At 38.8% G+C, this 22,905-nt stretch overlaps 1 protein-coding gene across 1 annotated transcript in view; it reads right to left on the bottom strand.

Moving 5' to 3' along the window:
• Positions 1-22,905, bottom strand: part of SOX5 (SRY-box transcription factor 5) — a 421,524-nt gene that overhangs the window by 357,944 nt on the left and 40,675 nt on the right. The window lies entirely within an intron of this gene.

The raw sequence follows: 22,905 nt of genomic DNA, 5'->3' as shown, positions 1-22,905 counted from the left end.
ATTCCTAGCTATGCTGTTTCACATTATATTGGACCTTACATCTGTCAACTGGTGCAGACCTGAACATTGCCCATCTAATATCTCTGACCAGCATATTTATGGAGGAAAGAAACAAACATTTGTGGGCCAACTGTTTTGTTTGTTTCTTCGTTTTTTTGTTTTTAAACTGGGTGGCTATTGGAAGGTACCCAGAGGTTTGAAATGTAATAAGTAGTCTCACCAAAAATGGATCTATAGGCAGAGTGTAATAGAGGCAGTCAAAGGTGAATGATAAATTTAAATTTGTATGGTTCTGAAATTTATCACTAGGATATCACCAGACATATTGGAAGGATGGATGGACAACACAGATTTAGACAGAAAGACTAAAATATGGATAATTCTGGAAGATTTCAAGGACAAAATATATAAAACAATGACAGAGAATTGAAAAGTAATGTGGTGTTCATTAGGAAGTAATTCACAAGTAGAACTGCAACAAGAGCAGGATTTTCAAAAGCAGGCAACAGTGGCCTAACTCTGTTTTTATTGAAGTCAATTGCAATATTTCTGTTGATATCAATGGGAGCAAAGTTAAGCCAACCACATTTGAAACTCTTAGGTACTTATATGGCCCACGGGACATGGTCACCTTATAAACTAATGAAATTATCCTCAACACATCCCTGAGAGGCAGAAAAATGTAATTTATAACCATCTTACAGATGGTACAGAGTGATTAAGGGTCAGATCCAAAGCTGCTGTAAACTGGCATAGCTATTGTCATGAGAGCTTCACCAGTTTACAAAAACTGAGAATCTGACCCTAAGTGACTTTCCAAAAAAATCACACAGGAAATCATCCAAGACCCAAACCAGTGCCTTAACCACAAAGTTATCCTTCCTCTTCCAGGGGCTGTTGCCTCATTCACTATCCCACACACACAAACACATAAGGGAAATTGGAGAGTAATAGGAGATAATATGGATAAAGATATATAAAATATAAATATCCATATAAGAAAATCATGTATTAAACAGGTTATAAATACCACAACACTTGTAAACTGGGGGAATGTGAGCTGTGTGTGTTCCATATATTTGTACACAAGCATAGGAAGGAAAGAAAATTCTTGAATTGAACAAAAATGTTCCTAAAATTGTCAAATGATAACACTTCAGATCTGTGTCTTTGGCAGATACTACCATGCAGTAAGTGAAGCAAAGTGCTGGAAAAAAGTGAGCTTTTCAGTTTTTGTTTTTTTCCACTGAAAGTTGTAATAGAAATCTACAAAGTCCAAGGAAATGTAAGATGTTCCATAGAATGATCTACTGGAAAATTCTCAAAGCAAATATAAGAAACCCCCCTAAAGATTATAAACAGGTTTTCTTTGCTAGGCTTAAACCCTACAGAGCTACAGTTTTAAATCTGGACCTTTCACATTTCTATCCAGATTTTTTTTTTGCGGGGGGAGGGCGGGATGAGAACGGGGTGAGGTTGACACATTTTTCTACTCAGAATATTTTGCAACCAGTGAATGCTTAATTTGTAGGGTGGGAATATTTAGCTACAATATAGATTGGATCATATACTTAGGAATAGATTTTTCCCTCCAAAGTGCATGCCTAACTGCCATTTCCATGAATGGGAATTAAGTATCTATGTAAGGGTGAAAGTTAATCTTAGTAATATAATGGATTTATTCTGTTTAAAAATACATAAATGCTGAATCAGGCTTGTGTAGTGTTGGAGAAACCAAGTGCTGAATGGAATACAGCAAAACATGTGAATAGGTGGGAGGAGTATTGAAATTATTTTCATGTTTACAGTTTTTCAAATTTAATGTAATTTCATTAAGAAAAAGAAAACCATCTCAGTTGCAATTGGTAACAAATGAAGCCATCATTTGTGAGTCATTTACCCAGCATTTCAGCAGGGTCGTCTATCACCCATGAAAAACTGTACAAGAAAGAAGGGGTACTACACTTATGGAGAAAGGACAAACTGGTGAGTTTTCATTAAATCTGAATCTTCATCCAAAACTGAAATGTAAACTTTATTGAGGGTCTCAAAACATTTTGTTGAACTTTCTAGTCATTATTTTTCATTTTTGCCCAGCTCTGCACACCCAATTTCTGTCCAGGCTCAGAGGGAAAACATCAATTAGAAAGTGTCTAGCTCAACTGGAACCAAGAAATAGTGGAAATTTCATAGAATCGTAGGACTGGAAGGGACCTCGATGGGTCATCTAGTCCAGTCCCCTGCACTCAAAGCAGGACTAAGTATTATCTATACCATCTCTGACAGGTGTTTGTCTAACCTGTTCTTAAAAACCTCCCATAACAGAGATTCCACAACCTCCCTAGGCAATTTATTCCAATGCTTAACTACCCTGACAGGAAGTTTTTCCTAATGTCCAACCTAAACCGACCTTGCTGCAATTTAAGCCCATTGCTTCTTGTCCTATCCTCAGAGGTTAATGAGAACAATTTTTCTCCCTCCTCCCTGTAACAACAACAGTTTATGTACTTGTAAACTGTTATCATGTCCCGCCTCTGTCTTTTCTTCGCCAGACTAAACAAACCCAATTTTTTTAATCTTCCCTCATAGGTCATGTTTTCTAGACCTTTAATTATTTTTGTTGCTCTTCTTTGGACTTTCTCCAATTTGTTCACATTTTTTCCTGAAATGTGGTGCCCAGAACTGAACACAATACTCCAGTTGAGGTCTAATCAGCGTGGAGTAGAGCGGAAGAATTACTTCTCATGTCTTGCTTACAACACTCCCGCTAATACATTCCAGAATTATGTTTGGTTTTTTTGTAACAGTATTGCACTGTTGACTCATATTTAGCTTGTGATCCACTATGACTCCCAGATCCCTTTTTGCAGTACTCCTTCCTAGGCAGTCATTTCCCATTTTGTATGAGTGCAATTGATTGTTCCTTTCTAAGTGGAGTACTTTACATTTGTCCTTATTGAATTCCATCTTATTTACTTCAGACCATTTCTCCAGTTTGTGCAGATCATTTTGAATTTTAATCCTATCCTTCAAAGCACTTGCAACCCCTCCCAGCTTGGTATTGTCCACAAACCGTATAAGTGTACTCTCAATACCATTATGATGAAGATATTGAACAGAACTCGACCCAGTACTGATCCCTGTGGGACCCCACTTGGTATGCCCTTCCAGCTTGACTGAGAACTCCAGAGAGACGTTAGCAGTGAATGGTTTTCCAGCCAGTTATGTGCCCACCTTACAGTAGCTCCACGTAGGTTGTATTTCCCTAGTTTGTTTATGAGAAGGTCATGCAAGACAGTATCAAAAGCCTTATCAAAATCAAGATATACCATATCTACCACTTCCCTACATCCACAAGGCTTGTTACCCTGTCAAAGACAGCTATTAGGTTGGTTTGATATGATTTGTTCTTAACAAATCCATGCTGTTACTTATCACCTTATCATTTTCTACGTGTTTGCAAATTGATTGCTTAATTATTTGCTCTGTTACCTTACTGGGTACTGAAATTTAGCTGACCGGTCTATAATTCCCCACGTTGTTCTTATTCACGGGCACTATATTTTTATAGATGGGCAGTATATTTGCCCCTTTTCCAGTCCTTTGGAAACTCTTCGGTCTTCCATGACTTTTCAAAGATAATTGCTAATGGCTCAGATATTTCTTGAGTCAGCTTCTTGAGTATTCTATGATGTATTTCATCAGGCACTGGCAACTTGAAGACATCTAACTTGTCTAAATAATTTTTAACTTGTTCTTTCCCTGTTTTGGCTTCAGATCCAACCTCATTTTCACTGGCATTCACTATGTTAGACATCCAATTGTTACTAAACTTTTTGGTGAAAATTGAGACAAAAATGTTATTTAGCACTTCTGTCATTTCCACATTTTCTGTTATTGCTTTTCCCCCTCATTGAGTAATGCGCCTACCCTGACCTTGGTCTTCCTTTTGCTTCTAATATATTTGTAGAATGTTTTCTTGTTACCCTTCTGGCTAGTTTAATCTCATTTTGTGCCTTGGCCTTTCTAATTTTATCCCTACATGCTTGTGTCATTTGTTTATATTAATATTTTGCAATTTGACCTCGTTTACTTTTTTTTTTTTTTTTTTTTTAAGTTTGAGATCGTTGAAGATCTCCTGGTTAAGCCCGGGTGATCTCTTGCCACACTTCCTATCTTTCCTGCGCAGTGGAATAGTTTGTTCTTGTGCCCTTAATAATGTTTCCTTGAAAAATTGCCAACTTTCTTGAACTGTTTTTCCCCTTAGACTTGCTTCCCAGGGGATCTTACCTCCCATCTCCTTGAGTTTGCTACAGTCTGCTTTCTTGAAATCCATTGTCTTTATAGTGCTGTTTTCTCTCCTATGATTCCTTAGAATCTATCATTTCATGATCACTTTAATCCAAGCTGCCTTCCACTTCCAAATTCTCAACCAGTTCTTCCTTATAGAACAGCCTCTTCCCTAGTAGCCTTCTCCACCTTCTGAAATAAAGAAAATTGTCTCCAATACATTCCAAGAACTTGTTGGATAATCTGCACTCTGCTGTGTTATTTTCCCAACAGATGTCTGGTTACTTGAAGTCCCGCATCGCCACCAAGTCCCGTGCTTTGGATGATTTTGTTCGTTGTTTAAAAAAAGCCTCATCCACCTCTTCTTCCTGGTTAGGTGGTCTGTAGTAGACCCCTATCATGACATGACCCTTGTTTTTTACTTGGTTTTTCATGACAGAACCTGCTCTCAAGAAACCTCCAGCCCAATCTAAACTTTTCAATACTTATCCAAACCAAACCTCAGATCCTTTTGTGGCTCGTCCATCACTAGTCCATTCTGCCCTCTTTGTAAAAGCACGCAAGGGAGCGTTTCATATATATATAATGTGGGATACTTTCATACATCATCTTTTTTGCTTAGCAGTGAATGATCCAGGTTTTCTCCTCTAGAGGACATACAGACATGAGAATAAATGATCCCAGTGGTGCCCCAGAAAAAGGGGAGGGGGGTAAAAGCAAATAAAACAGAAAAAGAGGGTAGAGAGGGTGGAGAAAAATACAAGGACCTCGTCCAAACAAGTGAGTTTCTCCAGCAATTCCATCTGCCTGAGTAATTTGCCCCTTAAAAGTAACTAGCATAAATTAAACTTGCCAAAGCCATTTGAAAATATACAGCATACCTCAGCCACCAGCTCCTTACAGGAATCTAATCACCTTGGAAATTACACTTCTTCCTGCATTTGTTTTTCTAAATTAACTACTGTTAAAAGTAACCCCATATATTGTAAGTGATGGAAAATGGGAAGGGGATATTTTAGTTTCTTTACCTCGTATAACGAGATCACTGTGTGCAATTTGTTTCAGTGGTTCCTCTATATAGTCAGTTAGTGGGGTTGTCTGTGTTAGATTTTTCAGACAGAAAAAGTTTGAGAGAAAAACATTTAAAAAATAAGGAAGTTATTCTAAAACCAACAAAAACTGAGCAGGTGAACTTCTGGATACATGTAGTATCTGAAACTACTTAAAAACTGACTAAATTTCAAGCTGAAGTGAAAACCAGTTGGATTTCAACATTTTGTGTTTGTTTTCTTCTTTTCTGAGTGAAGTTTGTTCTTGTGAGAGGTACCATATTGGCAGAAGACTAAAAGGTTTATTATACATTTATCTAGAAGGTTACACTTATCCACAGATTTAAGGGTTAAACTTATCTTTATCTAAAGGTTAAACTTATCCAAGCTTCCCTAAACTATTCCAAAGAGTCTCAATCTTGATGTGAAATGATTGCTTCTTGAGGGACAAAGTTATTTAGCCACCATCCCCATTCAATACTTGGCCTCTTGCATGAGAATGCCAACAGGGGTGCTAATAAGTGCCAATTCTGATCACTGTTATGTGATATAAGCACCTATCCTTTATGTTCTTGACAATGGCCATTAACTCATTTCATATAGGCAACTGAACTCCCATCTGAAGAAAATAACTTTTGATTCATCTTGGGTCTGGGCTGTATTTCGATTGGTGATTGGAGAGAGAAGGCTTTGTATCCAGTCACCAAACCCATGCAGTCTCCAACAATGTAAGTTTCATATATCTATAAAAGTAAAAAATAGTTTTAGGGCCTGATCCAAAGCCCCTCCAGATTAACAGGAGTCTTTCCACTGCCATCAACAGGCTTTGCATCATGCCTTTTATAAACATTTCTCATTAGCCTTCTAGGCTTCACCACCGCATTCTTGTCACTTCTCTGTTAACTTCACTATGTCCTACTGCAGCTATTAGCTAAGCAGGGGGCTTGGCAGTGCCAAGTGGTAAATCCCACCATGTTCTGACATTTACATTTCCAATCTGATTGTCTTTTCCACTATATTTTCCTATTACTAACCCCTGCAACAAGCCCCCAAGGATCACAGGCTAAGAAGCCATCAGGGTTAACTCAATCTGTTGACCCTCTGAGGTAAATTGAGGTCCATATTATTTACAGTACAGGTGTGTTTTGGACAAGACCATAAAACCTAAATTCTGTCTGCTTTGTGCGGCTATTGAAGATTCATAATGGCAAAGTTCATTCTTGTGTCTTTGATCAAAATTCCCAATCCCCATGATGGGCAATTGACAGCTGCACAATTTCCGCCCAAGTAGTGATTGCATTTAAGTGCTGATGTGACTGTTTATTTATTATTGTTTTACAGTAGTGCCAGAGACCTCTGCAACTAACCACAACTGGAGCCCTATTGTGTCAGGCAACAAACCTTATTGCCCTGCACCTTGTATAGTCATTTACATTACTGAAAAGTCAGTAAAAAGAGGATGCAAAACACTTCCAAATCAGAATAGTAGCATTTACTCTCACTTTGCACTGGTGTATATAACTACAAAAGGTTCAGGGCAATGAAGAACTGCACCTTAAGTAGTAAAAGATTGCTTAGGCCCAGAAGAGTGTATAATCTAGATGGACAAGACTGACAAAGAGGAAAATAAAGTAAGTATTATTATCCCTATTTTACACTTGGAAACTAAGACACAGAGCAATCAAGTGACTTGCCCAAAGTCATACAGAAAGTCTGTGGCAGAGGTGGGAATTGAAAGCAGAACTCCCAAGTGCAGTGCCTTCACTGCAAGATCATCTTTCCTGTGTGTTATATTTTGTAAAAATGATCCACTGGTTTTCATCCTATCTACTGTGTATAAATATAAGAACTTACTAACTTGCCAGTTATTGAATAAATTATTGTTTCAACAAAATAAAGATTTTGAAGATTATGCTTCTGTAATTTGTATAGATTAGCATCCTAGTTCATCTATTGGTACCCTTAGTAATATAGACATGTGTAAAGGAACAAACTATTTAGTGAATGTATTTCCCCCCCCCCATACACGCACACCACAAACAATTAAATGTCCACTGAACTATATCCACTGCTTTGCGTTCTTCATAAAAGCACTGTGTAGACATTTTGTTATATAGTTCACTGGGAAGAACAAAATGTCAATTAAGCAATAATTCTAAAGTGAATTAAGGACATATTAAGCAGGGTCACTAAACAGTTTGTTATTTTATACCTTGCTGCAGTAAAAACAGCAATCAGTGGGTGGGTAAAATAATGCTTCAGTTACAAAAGCATGGTCCTATGGGTAAAGAAATAATTTTTGATGGTGCTCTGGTGGAGTCCTGTAGATAACTTTACTGGAGTGTGTAAAGCCATTAGGGCCAGATCCTGGTTCTGTTGAAGTGAACCGCAACAATACTTCCATTGGTAATGATGGGATTGAGATTTGGTCAGTGTGGTTTCAGCCATGGCCAAATATGGGAGGGAAGAAGGGATACATTTGTAGGAAATCTAAGGCTTGTTTTGAAGAGGGACTTTAGCAATTCTTTTTACAGACCAGAAAATTCAGCATCTAGAATAAATGCAGGACTGGTCGCTTGTGTTTATTGCTTGTTCCGTGCAAGTTCATCGCTTCATCCTAGCCTCTCATTTCAGGGGACAGCTAGAGGTTGGGAACATTGCTGAGGTAGTGTGCTGAGGGCCCCCGAGGGAGTAGCACTATACCTTGTGCAAAGTGGATGTAAAATGCTACCATTCTATGTAAGGTGCAGGGAAATAGAGACTTAGGATACCTGGGGCTACTCTGCAGCATCTCCTCTGGCCAATGCAGAAGCAGGGCTAACTACCTCCAGTGACAGTTTAATCCACCTATTATTTTAAAAGGATCATGGTCCCACTGTAAAGCTTTAAGGGTGGGCTTCAAGCAAGTAAAAATATAGGTGAATCAAAAAGGATGTATCAAAGCCTGGCTGACAAAAATCATTGCCTGGATTGAGAAGTACACTCACAGCCCATTGAGATTAAAGCACACCCTAATTTCTAAAGAAATGCCTGTCAAAGAGCAATTACCTCCTCCATTTGCTTACCTCTGACTGGACCCCAGCCAAAGCAATGGGACTATTCTTTTGTATATTCTCATATAGGTCCGTATTTCATGCAAACTTTGTCACCCACTTCTCTTAAGAAGCAGCACTTTCTATTTCTGATGTTTAAAACAATAGTTTGATTTGTCTCTCTTTGCTGATGTGTTTTCCTTGTGTTGTTATTTCAGGGGAACGTAAAAGTAATTAGTGACATGGTGCCAATGACTGAATCCTCATTAGCAACCTGAGGATTTTGATTCGCTGAAAATACAGTCCATAATTTACTAAGAGCATTTTAATTACTCTAATAAATAAAAACAAAGGGCATCATATGTCCTATGCAGGTTAACAATGCAAACACAACCAAGGTCAATCCTATCTAGAGGCCAACCACGGACTAGGGACATGCAGGGAAACTGAGCAGACTGGGCTAAATGGAGGAACAAGCCAGGGGCAGGCAATGAATGAATGATAATGCTGCACTGCTCCCAGTATCTGTAAAGATGCTCTGAGATGAAAGAAAAGAAGAGCATGTTAACCGTTACAGGCAGTATATAGGAGCACGTACGGGCCAAGGGAGAGGGGGAAGCACATATCAAAGCTGTTCCTTTCACACCTGTTCAAGGAATACAAGCAAAGTCTTAAGTGCATTTGAGCATCTGGTCCTGTTTGGCCAGTCCATCTCCCATGTGTTTGCACATAGCTACCGCCCTTTCCTGAGAATAATGTGGCTCAAAGTCCAGGCAGGGATTTCACATGTGAGAATGTCACAGAGGAAACTTATCCAATCAATTCCGAGGTAGTCAGTAATTCATTAAAAGGGGATAAAGTTGAGCTGGCCTTTTGTATCCCCGACCCCACACTTCTTGACGGAGTCTCAATATGGTAACATCATCCAGTCAACGTTGACCAGGTGCAGACTGTTTAACATACTTTAGGATCACAGCATCTACAAGGAAGAGCACTGTGGCTTCAAAACTGTTAAGCAGGTATGACCTCAATAGAGGGGTGTCTCTTGGGGTCTGGTATATTAGGCAAGGCAAAAAAAAATGACCATAACATTTCTATGGATTTGTGTTTGCCCATACAAAAAAGACTTATAATGAAAAAACAATTATATTGGATTGTACAAAAAAAACATAGAATTTAATAGAGACTTATACCCCAGCTATAGAAACTACAGCATGCTTCAAAATACCTTTATATGGTAGGTCATTTACTATTACATTCTATAGGATTTTAGAGTAATTTCTATAGGTTTAATCCCTTCTAAAATCCACAGTGTTCCATAAGAGTGGCATAATCTTCTGGGGTTATTTGGGGCTAATGATTGATGGTGATAAACTGTGCATCTTGAATCAATGTACTCATTATTATTTGATCTAGGAACATAGGAAGTGGCAGACCAGTGATTCACCTAATCCAGTACCCTGTCTCTGACAGTACCAGTAGTGGAAGATTCAGAAGAAGGTGTAGGACCCCATAACACAAAATTTTTCAGTGAACAGTCCATGGTCTTCCTAACCCTTGTCAGTTAAGTAATTGGCTTATGTTCTGAAGCAAAATGGCTTATATTCCTTAATAATATAAATATCTCTTTTAATGTAACTATGGTTTGTTCTCGTATGTATAAATGTGTAGTCCCTTTTTGAATTCTAAGATCTGAGCTTCAGTGGCATCTTGTGACAATCAGTTCTACAAGTTTTTTATGCAACTCATGATTGAGTATTTACTTTTTTCTGTTTAAAGTTTGTTGCCTTTCAAATTCATTGAATGATCTTTTGATCTTGTACTATGAGAAAACGTAAATCAGGGATTCCTTTTTACCATTTCTATACTATACATTACTTTGTATACCTCTATCGTTTATTATTCGTCATCTCTCTAAACAAAACAGTCTCAGTTAGTTTGCTCTCTGCTCATATGGAAGTATCTCTATGCCTCTGATCATTTTCATTGCCTGTCTTTAAAAGCCCCTTCTATTTCTGCTATATATTCTGAGATAGGATGACCAGTACAGAACTTAGTATTCCAGGAAGGCTTACATTGATTTATGTAATGGTAGTGTAATATTTTCAGTATTATTTTCTATCCCATTCTTTACGCATCCCAACATTGTGTTTTTTTGACCACTGCAGCCATTTTCATCCAGCTGTCCACAAGGAAACTGTGTCAGTATCAGACACTTGGGATAAAGATCTTATGTGATTAAGCAGTTTTGCAAGAGTTTTGATAGTCTGTGCTGTTGGTTGGGCTAGCTTGTTAAAGGAACCAAACAAATATTATTCATTGGTCCAAATCACTACAGTTAACACGAGTGATACTGCAGATTTTTGGTGATTACTGAAAATGCTGCACTATTTTTATAAGGGGGAAAAATGCACACAAGTAACCTTTGCTGCTGGAATCTGGCACTTTCACATCCAATTCAAACCAGAACCAGAAAGTGCTGTAGGGCTTTTTTCTTTTTAAAAAGTTACCCAAACTTTTTTAAGCCTTAAAAAAATATCTGGTTCAGTTTGAATCTTAGGTGAAAAACTGGACTGGTTATCAATCCAAACTAGCTCACCTATACACAGGACATCTATCACAAAGCTTAGAGTACTGTATTTTTAATGGCTATAGTATAGTAATGCACCAAACATGTGCACAATAATAGGGATTCAGATTTGAACATTTTAGTTACTAATTCAAAAAAGTTCAGGCAGATAAGCTAAGGGTAGAGTGACCAGATAGCAAGTGTGAAAATAGGGATGAGGGTAGGGGTAATGGGTGCCTGTATAAGAGAAAGCCCCAAATATTGGGACTGTCCCTATCAAATCGGGACATCTGGTCACCCTAGCTAAGTGTTACAATGAGCATATAATTCTAAACCATTAGACTTCAGAATTCAGGTGTAATCCAAAAATATGAAATTTAATAGACAGGAAAAGCTTTCAAGTGTATTTACCATGTAAATCCTGATACAGAAGAAGATCCATAAATAGTAAGAATAGTTTAAATAAAGATCTTGATTACCACAGTCTGAATGGGAAGCAAATACTGCTCTAATACACTGATCATATCAGCTAATCATAACTTGTTTGTATTTAACATGCAGCCAATCTTTTCAGGTGGTTTAGAACGTACTGTATACTGTACGATACACAATATAGGTAAAAAATAGGACATCTTCAAAGAGAATTACATTCTGTTTTCTTTTTGTTTTTTGTTACTTTTTGCTCATCACTTTAGATTTCTCTGTACATAACTTATAAAAGGATGCATTTCCCTACAATGTGGCTGTACTCTACATACTTACCCTTTTGCTCATGTGTAATGGTTTAAGATTCATTTTGTTCTCTGGGCTTAACTACATAAATTTTAAAAACCATATTATTCATAAGAGGAATTCAGATTTGACTACTGTTATCCATTTCAAATACCAAAAATAAAGAAGAATCAGAAATCATGAGGAGATAAGTGTGAAGTATAAAGAAAAGAATCTATAAAGCCGTCACTAGGTGGGTCCATAACAATGAATTAGGCATAGAGAGATGTTACATGCAAAATACTGGTGATTAAACAGATGCAATACAAGCGAAATCACACAAGTTGGAACCAGGTTACTGGAAAAAGATTAGTATAGAGAACAGAAGCAATATGCAAAGTGAGAAAGATCCACATGGCTCATGGGGTTGCAGAACTAAACTCTGCACTGGCTAATCAATCTGATCAGACCAGGGAGCCTGCAACGGAAATCAGGGGGAGTTACTTGCATCCTGTGGCAGGAAAATCAGGACCTTGGTGTGCAAGTGGGAGAAGCTGGGAGCAGAATAAAAGAGCTATTGTTCCTTTTCCAGAAACTAGCCTTGAGGATAGGAGAAGGGACCTCTACAGACCGCAGTCCCCTCTCCCTCCATACATTTCATCTGCATGAGGAAAGGAGGTATGCGGTGTAGTTGTAGCAATGTCAGTCCCAGGATACTGGAGAGCAAGGTGGGTAAGGCAATATCTTTTATTGGACCAACTTCTGTTGGTGAGAGAGACAAACTTTTGAGCCACACAGAGCTGAGGAAGAGCTCTCTGTGGCTCAAAAATTTTCCTCTCTCACCATCAGAAGTTGGTCCAAAAAAAAAGGATATTTCCTTACTCACCTTGTCTGTCTGAGGCAAGGAAGGTCATTCCAAGATCCCTAGCGTGTTTTTTTAAAAATATCTGGTTATTTTTAAAGGGATATAACTTGTTTGACTGCCCCTCTCCCTAACTGCCATGAGGGCAGGGCTGGGTAGAATCTTTGCCCCAATGAACTTATCTTGGCTTCCTGGCTATGGGCAGCACATTCATTTCTCTGTGGCTGTCACTTAGCTGAAAAGAATTTGCCCCAGTCTTCCAACTACACTGCCATATGAGGAACAACAAAAGGAGCTACCACTCCCAAGCAGGAGTTCCCATTCAGAATACAAAACTGACTGGGGAGCATGGCTGGACCATGCAGCTCCAATTGGCTTTACACCACAGAGCAAAAGCAGTGCCAGGATCTCACCCATTTTTATACTAGCAAAAATCAACTGAAAGGCTAGAGCAAAACTTCCACTTTGCACCAACAGTATGTATTTGGGTGCAAATACTAATTCTTTTTATTCTTATGCGCTTCAGGGCGAGGATTATCTATTTTTGTGGATCCTATAGTGCTGAGTCTATTGTTTGCAATAACCAAAGTAAATAAAGATAATTAATCATAATAATGATGCAAAAACTATTTTTTTGACTACACCTCTACCCCGATACAACGCGACCCAATATAACACAAATTCGGATATAACGCAGTAAAGCAGCGCTCCGGGGGGGGCGGAAGGGGGCTGCGGCTCCAGTGAATCAAAGCAAGTTCGATATAACGCAATTTCACCTATAACGCGGTAAGATTTTTTGGCTCCCGAGGACAGCGTTATATTGGCGTAGAGGTGTATTCAGAAAACGTAATGCAGGAAGATATTCACTGTTTTTGTATGGATGGAGCAGCTCTAAATTACATCACTGGCATGAGGCACTTCAGTGACCTTACACTAGGGTGACCAGATGTCCCGATTTTATAGGGACAGTCCCGATTTTTGGGTCTTTTTCTTATATAGGCTTCTATTACCCCCCACCCCCTGTCCCGATTTTTCACATTTGCTGTCTGGTCACCCTACCTTACACCATTGGAGGATTGGGCACAGTGGAACTCAATTCTGACATGTCCCTCCTTTCCCCATCCCACTTCCCAAACATGCTACCTTATGCTGATGGTGGGGGAGGGTGGCTAATGCAGGAGCCACCTCTGCCAGCTATCTGCCTAAGCTTCCTTACATGCAGGGAATTCTACATTGGCCATTTCTGGATAGTTTTAGTCCGCCTTGTACCACTCAAGAGAATCCAACTCTAGTAAACTAGGAGCCTATTGATTAGCTTTACAGAAATAAAAGCAGATTGATAACAGAAAACACGATTGCAATATTACTATAGCAAAATCTAATAGTGGGCCCGATCCTGTTATAACTTAATACCAGATGTAGTGCTTATAACCAGGCATATGTAACTGTTTTCAATGGGACAATGGTAGATTACCATTTGCATCGGTTACACTGTCCTCAGTAAGAGAATGCATGGCAAGCATGACACCCAGCAGTAAGAATCTGTTGGATTGGACCCTGCTTGAGGTAGTCTCTTTTTTAAAACCATATGTCTTAAGCATTAAAAATTATAGTTACTTTTCGTTCACTACTCTGTCTTCTAACACTGAAGGATAAGAATATAGTTTATAGAACTTGAGTGCGCATGTCTCATGTATAAATAGCCGAATTTGATCACAGACTTACAAAATTAAATAAATAAATTGCAGCTACATTAAATAATGTCCAGCATATGGAATTTAGCGCTGTGTGTTTTGAAAATTCTTCAGATGGCAATAATGACCCAATTACTGTTCTGATTAAAGAAAATGAGATATTCCTACTAAATTGAAAATTTTGCAGTTGGGAGTAAAAATATTCACGAGGCTGAAGATGAATTAGAAATACAGTAAACTCAATTATCTGAACCCTGATTATCTGAAATCCAAGTTACCTGATATTTAGAAACGTCCCTTGAAATTGGACTTTTGCTTTTTTAAAAATTCCAATTTTCAAAAATGTGGATATCTCCTCCAAGCCAGTCAGATGGTGCTTAACAAAATTAACCCTTAAACCAGGACTAAGTCAAGCAATATGAGATAGATGGATAAGAATATCCCTGGGTTATTCAAAGCTCTCCTCACAGCTCTCTCTGTAGAATAAAATAACACATCCAACCAGTGAAACACAAGACAGAAGCACTTAATAAGAGCTAAATGTTATTATATCATAACACATTCATTGGCTGAACATACTCTTAAAGCACAACACTTACCTAACAATTTCTGAGAGAAGTTGGCTACAACTTTAGCCCTTTTGTGGTTTCACACCCATCATGGAAAAACCATTAAGACTGGAATTAGAGATTCTCATTTAGGAAAGGAAGTATGGTCTAGTGGTTTGGGCTTTGAACCCCTGACTTCTAATTCCAGCTCTAGCCTAGCTGCCATAAGGCCTGTAGGCAAGGTATTTAACATTCCTGTGCCTCAGTTTCCCCAATTACTAAACAAGGATACCACCTACCTTGTAAGATAGTTGAGAGAATTAGTTGGTTAATGTTTTAAAAAAAAACTTTGCACAATGTAAAGTACTATATAAGTGTTGCAGTATGTATCACTATCAATGGTCAGAATTACTGAGAAAGGTGACTCAAAGGCTGTGAAATCTTCCTTGGTGAAATGGTGGTCTGGACTTCCAAGCTTTTTCTCATGTAAAGGCGTTATTTTCTTTAAAATCACTGCTAATACATTATTAACATCAAAAAGATGGCAAAGATTTGTGGAAACCAAGAGACATCTTCAGGAGATGGGGTGGATCTCACTGGGGCTATATTCTGTGACTTTCCCTGGAGTCCTCTCATAAATCTGTTGCTACTAGGAAGGCTGAGATGGTGGAAGGGATGGAATAGTACTTACTGGATGACCTGAAATTGCAGTGAACTTTCACTTGAGGAAAATTCAGTGTTTTCTCAAACTTTCTTTCTGTTCTTTTGGATTTATGACTGACCTAAAGAGATCAGGCTAACACTATGGGCCATTGTATCTGATACACTGGTTGGTATGGTATTTGGATTTAGGTCAATTAAAGATTATATTTTACGTGAATGTGAAATATCCAATATTGTGACTTATATGAACAAACTAGAAAAGGTTCATGTTGGATGCACATCCTGACATTTGAATGTTTATCTGAACCTTTTCTGAAAGGATCTACAAAGTGGGCTGAAAATATTACAAAACCTGGCTTTTACAAACTAGAGCAGAAATACCACAAGAGAGGCTGTTTTTAAAGTATCTTGTGTCTTCTATTTGCAACTGGAACTGGAATCAGAAAAAGCAGAGGCACAATGAAAAAGACAAACAAAAACAACAGATGGAACATTTTCTCAATTCTAAGAAAAGTTTCCGTTCAAAGGGTGGTTATTATTATTAATAATTTATTATTTGTATTACCAGAGTGCCCAGTCAGGGACCACGACCACATTGTGCTAGGTGCTGCACAAATGCAAAACAAAAATGGTAGTCCTGCCCAGTGGTGCTGGAACAACTTTTATAGTGGGAATGCTAAAGGCGGAAACTATGTATTTGGGTTGTTATTACTACTTCAAGCCAGGGGGTGCAGCAGCATCCCCAGCACATTTAGTTGCAGTACCGATTGTCCTGCCCCAAACAGCTTACAAATTAAGTATTAAACGAGAAACAAGAGATGGATTTAGGCAGGCCTATGAAGGAGCACAAGGAAACAATGAGGCAATAGTGGTGAGCACAATAGGCTGTGGTCTCAGTACACCAGCAGCCTCAGTGTTGTCTGCAAAATACTTGACATCATGGCAAAACAGTTTTAAGGAAGGATTTGAAGGCACATAATGAGGTAGCTTTGTAGATATTTATAGGAGCTCCTCCCACGCATGAGGGAAAGCACAAAGTTACTTAGCTGAAAATGTAATAAGTGGGCAATGGAGGCTGACATCACGGTCTGATTGGAGGCATAAACCGATATTTTGATAGTGAATAGATGATAGGTAGGGTGGGGATAAGGGCCTTGAGAATGATAATAAGAGCTTTATGTTTGATGGGATAGAGAAGAGGGAGCCAATGGAGGGATTCAAAGAGAGGGGTAACATGTTCAAAGTGATTAGCTATGAATATGATCTTGCAGCACCATTCTGAATAGATATAAGTGGGGCAAGACTGCAGACATCAAAACCCAAGAGAAGAATGTTGCAGTAATCGAGACGTTATACGTTGAGATTCTGGATGAGAGTTTTAGCTGTGTGGATTTGAAAAAAGAAAGGCCGTATCTTAGAAATGTTATATAGAAAGAATCGGGATGATTTAGACTTAGCCTAGATGTGAGGACCTAGAGAGCAATCTGATTCAAACACCAGGTTATAGTCTGGAGTGACGGGCAAGATGGTGGTGCTGTCCACAGTGATCAAGAAAGAAGGTGGGGGGAAAGATGAAGGGCTCTGTTTTAGGTTGAAAGTTTGGACTGACTCTTATTTAATCTGAATTGATTACTCAACCCTAGTAAAGGCTGGAATTCATTTTACATGCAAACAATTCTGTGTTAAAGGTAGTTTCAATTCTAAAAAGTGGCTCCATAAAAATGGCATTGTGAGATTTCAGGTACGTTGAGTTTCAGTGACTTGATTGACAGACAAAAGATCTCTCTTCAAATGACCAGTCCTGCCTGGGTACTTTGGGGGTCATGCATTAATGCTAGGAATAAACATTTTTCCTCTGTTACATCTGTGTAACTCCTTTGTCTTCAGTGGGATTGGATAGGTAAGGGCAGAATACGGGGTTGGAGGGCAGAATACGGTCCTGTGAATGGAACTACATTAACAAGTCTGTTCATGATGCAGAAAGCAAAAATGGCCTCATACCGTGCCCTGAAATTGGTGATCTCTGTCCCATTTATCATGAATGCAAATCCATGTTATAAAACTACACCACCCAAAGGGCACCAATTCTGGCAGTCTCAACAGCAAGGCCAAGGGCCAAATGGGAATGGAAAATGAGCTATCTTCTCCCCCCTAGAAGTGAAGTCTAGAAATGGGGTAATGGGGAGGTACATTTGCAGAGAGATGTGGAAAAGCATGCACTTCTAATAACTGTTCAAGTATCTATTCTATGGGCAAATAGGAGGATTCCAAACTCTAATCTAGCACCTTTGACTAATTTAACTAAACTGAAATACTAAAATCATCTGTCACATTTATGAACAAGAACCCCCAAACACTTTACAACACACACACAAATGAAGTTACCTCTGGAGTGGAATGGAATAGACATTAACTGCTACAGATTGAACCTCTCTAGTCCAGACCCTTGGGACCAGCCTGGTGCCAAATCAGAGAATTTGCCGAACCACGGGAGGTCAATAGTCTAGAGAGCGGGTCTCTTTATTTTTATCTTGCCGAGGCGAATAAATGGAACAACGCTTGCAATGCCGCCTAGCCAAGGCTTACTGGCTCTCTTCATAACAAAGTGTTAGTGTTGTTACACAATTGTACTGTATTGGCACAAGGAAATAAGTATAAAAAACATAAAATAAAATCATGCTGGAGCACGGTTGTTCCTGGGCCAGAGAGTGCCGGACTTGAGAGGTTCAACCTGTAGTGACACTACATAACAATTTTTAGGAGAGTAAGTGAGAAAAATAAATTGCAGAGATGTTTTTGTAAGGCAGAAGGAATTACTCGAGTTGAAATTTAACTAAGACACCAGGGGTAACATCTCTATTTTTGCAAAAAGTGCCTTAGGGTCTTTAATTCCAGTGGGTCTGATTGTGACTGACTGTTCCACAAAGGGAAGAAGAGGGGACAAAGAGCCTACCCTCCCATGCGAAGGGTAGCCATCATGTGGCTAGGGAACACAGAGTTTGTGCATGGCAAGTGGCACTGCCACTAGCCACCATAAAAGGGGCAGAAAGCAGTGGGGCCATCCCCCCAGCTTCTGCACTTACCAACCAAGTTGGATGGGGGCATCATGGAGGATATTGAAGCTGGGTGGGTACAGCTCCCAGGATGTTGGAGCTGCTACTGCAGCATGTTCATTTGGGGAGTCCTTGCTAGCTTAGACAGAATCCCTTATGGAAGCTCTGGCTGTAATGCAGCTTCTCAGTGCCCCCCATTCTTGCCTGGGGTGCAGTGTAAGCCACAGGCTTGCTGTAAGAACAGTAGTGGCCTAGTTACTGTGCCATTGGCAGTACCTCACTGGATTTTGTTCAATAAACTGTCTAATTTTGTTGAGCTGGTAGCAGCTGAGGTTGTTGGTGATATATTGTCTCAGTATTAACCATACTGTAGCCTGGCAGTATGATTGACTATGATCTGAATCTTGATAGAATACTGTTTGCAGTTAGTTTAGGCTTTCTTCAATAAGTTCAGGTTAGGTTCACTTAAGGAATGTGCTTGCCAAGCATGCCGTGCTTTAACCTTTATATCCTTCATGTTGATTAATAACCTATTTACAAAGATATTCATAATGAATTTTTTACCTTCCTTTCCTACCCCACCACAACACACACCTATCATTGTATTCTCTTGAAGTCACGTTCCATTAAAAACAGTTGCAGTGGTCAACATAAAGTATTTTCATGCTTTATACAAGACCACACACCTTGTAAAAGGGGTATATGGCTCTACGAGACATCTGTTGTTGAAAAACAAGGCACATCGCATAAGAACACCAGCTTTTTCCTTACCAATTTGCCTATTTGGCTCTAATTCAGCAAAGCATTTAAGCATGTGCTTACCTTTAAGGATGGACTGAAGTCCCACTGTGCTGTATCACTGCCTATATGGTTTTACTCTGACATTGCCAACTACTTGTCATAACTATTTTTCATTTGGTTTATTTTTGGAAATTAGAGATGGAAGAGAGGATTAGGTAATTCAGTCTACCATGCTGTCAGTGAAGGACTGTTGCTTAGAATGATCTCCTAGTGCTTTATCCACTTTTCAATTATCCATATGAGAGGGCTTCTACCATTTTTTCTGGAAACCTAGTCTATAAATATGTGCTTCTGGATATTTTACTCATAAACTAAGTGATTTAGGAGCCTAAGTCTCATTTTCAAAAGCAGCTCGGGGGGCTTCTAAGTGTGTAAATCCTTTTGAAAATAAGAGACTCCCAAGGTACTTAAGTGCTTTTGAAATTTGTATCCTTTATCATTAGAAACTTTTCCTGATAATCAGCCTACATTTCTCCTACACTTAATACCATCCCCTTATTCTCAGGTATAACCATTCGTGCCACCTTATATATAGTACTTTGTCAGAAAATTGTTTATATTCTAACAGCCTGGTAAATGTGATATTCTGAGTGCTAAATTACATGTTAAAAGGACTTTCCCTCTCACAATTAAAAACAAATAAACAAAAAATACTAGGACGGGGACAAAACTTGTCCTAATAAAGCCAAGAAATCACAAATATAATCCTAAAAAGAGGCTGTTGAAGGCACTATACCATTTTGATTTCTATAACATAGACTACATTAATGTATTTCTATCCATAGTGGCTATATTACTTTACAAGTTCAGATTATAGAATAAAAGATGCTGATCTCCTATCTGAAGCAATTATGAGGTAAAGAAGCTTTTAATTCCCTGAAAGTAGATAAACCATATTTGGCCACTCCACCACTGCAGTTCAATTTCTTTACTACATTTTACTTCCACTCTGCAATGCAGATTTGACTATTCAACCTCCCACATGAGGCCATTAGACATTTTTGAAAGCCTATTGTATCAGATTTCAAAGGTATTTAGGCACCTAAAGATGCACATATGCACCTAGTGAAAGTTTCAAAATTGCCTAAACAGGGTAGGTGCCTAAATCTAGCCATGAGAACCTAAGCTGCTTAGGCCTTTTTGGAAATCCCACTGGGCTCCTAGCTGCATCTTTAGGCACCTAAAAACCTTTGAAATTCTGGCGCATTATTCTAAGCAGGCGATACGCATATAAAAATTCTTCCTCATCCTTTAGAAAGTACAGCACATTCCTACAAAACAGTCTCATTTTTTACTCCTTGCTTGCCAAGTTAAATCAGGCAGCAGCAAACTTCTTCAGTTAAGTATTTAATTAACCTCAGTGTCAAATTACACTTTTTGAAACCTTGATAGAGAGCCCCTCAGCATTAAAAATTAAAACTTGTGGAAAGGAGACAGAACATCTAGAGGTTAGAGCAGGGGGTTGATAGTCCAGATTCATGAATTCTTTTCCTGATCTGTATTATTGATCCTACATGTAACCACCAGCAAGTCACTTAACTTCTCCATACCTCAGTTCACCCATCTCAAAAATTAGTATGAAAGTATGTAATATCACTAAATACAAGATCCATTGCAGGGCTGTAGGAAGGCTAAAATAATGCTTGAAAGTGCTTTGAGATCCTCATCTGGAAGGAGCTATATATGTGCAAAGCATTTTAAAGAGACTAGAGAAGAATAGGGATAGAAACTGACAAGACTCAGAGTGGGGAATAAAAGGGATTAAATTCCACTCACTGCACATAAACATTGTGAACAGTCTACCCCACAAACGTTTAGCGTGTTGCACATACTCAAGAGATCTAATATTTCAAGGTGGATTTTCTCCACACCACTAAGAGTAGCAAGGAACTTAGTTAAATTGTCATCTAGAGTTACGGAGCATATGCAGGCTAGGAGAGTTTATTATGAGGCTAAGCCTTGCAACAGTGTAAATGAAGCTCTTGTTGCAGGGTGCTAATCTTCTTAGAATTCTTATTAAAAATGGATGATTACATGTGCTTGCAAACAGCCAAGGCATCACTTATTGATTTACTCAGCATACAAGTGCAGCTCCCAATGCATTTTTGCAAGCTTTTTATAAAAATGAAAGGAAAAAAATGGGGGTAAAGATGGCAATTGAATGGCTTTTCCGCCCTTCCCTCTATCCTACAAAAAACTTAAGCAAACACACATTGAACTTTCCAGGCAGAGAGATACAGGAAATTATATTTCTTGACTTTCTTTCTCTTTCTGACAGCAAATGGTTAAGGCTCTGCATATTGCTAGAAGTGCAGTAAAGGAGGGATGAATACAACACCCTAGGTGATTATAGCTGAAAACATGACTCTAATGTAGGGAAATAATTCATATTTAAATAATTGATTATTATCTACAAAGTTATCATTATGATCATGTTTATAATGAATGCATGTTTTACCAATTTGAAATAACTAAATTTTCTAACCTTAGCAAGCTTGAAGAAAATCTGTTAATTAGATAAGAATATTTTCCTTTCTGCATATATATTAACTTCTCATTCTTTTACAATTCAAGAAAGATGCTTGCTGCTGTATTCTTTTGGGATGGGTTCTTGCCAAATCTCATGAGCAAAACAAAGGTGTGCCTAGATAGTACGAGGATAGGAGACTGCTAAAGAAAATCCAGGTTGGGTGACGTTTTTTAATTGCCCCTGCACTTTGATATAGTATTTCCCTTCAGTTCCCTAGGTTTTGCAGTGATATCTTCACTGCTGTATTTCATTAGTGGGTAAATGAATTCCTGTTTCTGGAATATTTGTAAAGCACTTTAGGCCTGATCCTGCAATGGGAGTTGAGGATGCTCAGTACCTGACAGATTCAAGACCTCTGGGATCTCCCAGGATGAACAGAGATATCTTATTTTCCATTTTTTCCTGGTCAGAGAAAAGAAAGACCTTTTCTTTCATATGAGGGCTATGCTACAGTTATCCAGGCCTTTGTCACCTTGAGACTTAGTCTGATATAATGAACTCTAAATGGGGTTACACCTTGGAACCACTGGGCAGCTAAAGTTACCACAAAATATGACTGCCCATTAACAAACAGTGTTTTGTGCAAAGAACACATTATGTTAGTGACCCATTGTCTGGATGGTGACTACTAATTTCCGGGGGAGGCTAAGGCTTCAGTTTATGACCCATAGAGTCTACACTAGAAAGCCTATGTTGGCATAACTTATGTCGCTCAGGGGCGTGAATAAACTACCCCCCGAGCGACACAAATTACACTGATATAAGTGCTTGGGTGCACAGTGCTATGTCGGCAGACGAGCTTCTCCCACCAAAATAGTTTCTGCCATTCACAAAGGTGGTTTTATTATGCCGACGGGAGAACTCTCTCCTGTCCGCATAGAGCATCTTCACCAGACGCACTGCAGCGCTGTACATGTAGACATGTCCTGAGATGACTGAACTTCAGAGTGTCTTGGTTTAAAGAATGTGGGGACCCAGTGGCAGTGCATTTTCCATGTGGGGTCTTCAGTCCTGGAACACCTCATCTGATTCCTTGATTGATCTGCTGAGAGTCCAGATTTGTTACCCTTAATGCAAAGCTCACCTCTTGTTCCTCAGGCTCT

This window comes from Trachemys scripta, chromosome 1 (genome assembly GCF_013100865.1).
Source record: "Trachemys scripta elegans isolate TJP31775 chromosome 1, CAS_Tse_1.0, whole genome shotgun sequence".
In the NCBI taxonomy this organism is placed as follows: Eukaryota; Metazoa; Chordata; order Testudines; family Emydidae; genus Trachemys; species Trachemys scripta.
This window is presented reverse-complemented; position numbering and strand designations above follow the sequence as displayed.